General features: G+C 37.5%; 2 pseudogenes; one reads left to right on the top strand and one right to left on the bottom strand.

Annotated features, from left to right (window-relative positions):
* Positions 1 to 53: 53 nt before the first annotated feature.
* Positions 54 to 1,295, bottom strand: LOC111786758 (annotated as a pseudogene).
* A 103-nt stretch (positions 1,296 to 1,398) lies between these two features.
* On the top strand, positions 1,399 to 1,989 carry LOC111786759 (annotated as a pseudogene).
* The last annotated feature ends 58 nt before the right edge of the window (positions 1,990 to 2,047 follow it).

Raw genomic sequence — 2,047 nt, 5'->3', positions numbered from 1 at the left:
TAATTTAAGCTATTCTTTCCATGAACTCTCGTGTCAGGACAATTCCATACCATCTTTTGAATTGACACCAGAAGCATTACTAGCTAATGTCCTGCAAATGAGATTAAACAACTCTTGGGACTGTAAACCACCAACGATGCTTCAACTAGAAAATTTTAGTTGATCTAAAGTTTTTATCCTACCCATGTATGACTTCCTTTAACAAGTCTGGAAAGAAGAAAATTGATAAGATGCTCAAAAGCATATGAAGATACCTATATTGAAGATGATCGAATCCCTTTCCCGGGCGGACGGTAAGGCAACAACTCCCTCGGAAATCACAGAGACCAATACATGTGTATCAACCTGTTTCAGAACTGTAAGTTTGAAACTTTAACAAATTTATCAATCAAAGTCTACAATCATTCGCCTAAACTAATAAGGGCAGAAGACAACCTGATCTCCCTGCAAGTTCATGCTTTCTGCCTTAAAAATAAGCTTTTCAGTATCGAGTAGTTTTCTGCTCTTCTTATCAACAGGGCTTGTCAAGTCTCTCTTCAGTTCTAACGAGAAGCTGGCAGGCATCTATTATTTCCTTGAATGAGACAATCTCAGAAGGAGATTTTAAAAGAATTCAACTTCAAGAGGACAGAAAAAAACACATACAGAGCCCGGGTATGATATCTTCACTTCATACCACATATCAGGTTTAAGTCCTTGAAGATGATACAGGCGAGAACCCATTTGTAATGGTAATGTTTCCCTCCACAGCTCCTCTCCAACATTCAAAATTTTACTGTCGACCCTAGAAAATCATGTAGAAGCCAATACAATTAACTAAAATGAAAGGAAATGTATGTCTGAATGTGTAATCAAGAGTTTTCGTGATACTCACATACTACTCAGGCAGAAACTCGGCCATTTCATAATGATGACAAGAACGTGAAAAAGAACAAATAGAAATCGCTCGAGTGAATGACACATTTGTTCCCTAAGCTGCCACAGTACAAATTTCTGTTCATTCGGATCGGTGGAGGAAGGAGAATCAAATCGTTTAGTTTAGCCACAAAGAAAACATAATTCGATACTATTAAAGCACAACCAATATACCAAAATATCGATCATTCCCAACATCAATCCAAAATTAGACTAGAACAACGCATAAACTTGAAGAAATGGAAATTTGAAAGATCATAAAACTTCAATCTCACTTGTTTGAAGAGGAGAACCGGAAAAATCCAGACGAGGGAACCAAAGCTGCGAGCCTGAGGCGCCGAGAGACGACGGTGAGCGGGAGGTGAATATCGACCGAGATGCTGAAGCAGATAACTGAAAATTAGGGCTCAGTTGGTTGAAAATTTTAGTTATAAAAATTAAATTAAAATTTTAACTAATTTAATAAAAAAAATATNAATTTAATAAAAAATATATATATATAATTTTGAAATTTCTAATATAAAATAATAAAATTTTGGCGATAGGCTCCATTTTCCGCCATTAACGATTGGAATGGGAAGCAAATCCCTTCCTGTGCTCAAAGGAGCTTCATCATTTTCATCGTTAAAGCGGCGAATCTTCATCTCTAGCGGCTTGCATTCGCCATCTGTTTCTAACATCAGAATCCGAAAATGTTCGACTGCTTCAGGAATTATGGCCTCTCTTCAACCTCCCGATGTCCTCCGTTTAGCTGAAACAGCTCGAATTTCTCACTCCCGGTGAGGTATGCGAGGCTCTCCCCTCGTCCATTTTGCTTCTGTTTATTCAATTTTTTGAATCGAGTAACATTTGCTTCTTACTTTCGGGTTTGTGTTCTCTTGATTGTGTAATGCAGGTAGAAGAATTGGCGCCTAAAATTGGACAAGTTGTTGACTGGTAAGTTCATCTTTCCCTCGCCTACGCATACATACACAAACTCTCATAAACTAGCAGATCTTGAAATACAATGGTATCTTGGTCAGGTCTCTATGTAAATTATGATGGGATAACTGCTTGTTAGGTCCTAAACATTGAAGGGATCTTCACCTAGAGGTTGTAAAATGTTGTTCTCCATAATTTGTTTGGTTTACTT

The sequence above is a fragment of the Cucurbita pepo genome, unplaced genomic scaffold (assembly GCF_002806865.2).
Source record: "Cucurbita pepo subsp. pepo cultivar mu-cu-16 unplaced genomic scaffold, ASM280686v2 Cp4.1_scaffold002690, whole genome shotgun sequence".
Classification (NCBI taxonomy): Eukaryota; Viridiplantae; Streptophyta; class Magnoliopsida; order Cucurbitales; family Cucurbitaceae; genus Cucurbita; species Cucurbita pepo.
This window is presented reverse-complemented; position numbering and strand designations above follow the sequence as displayed.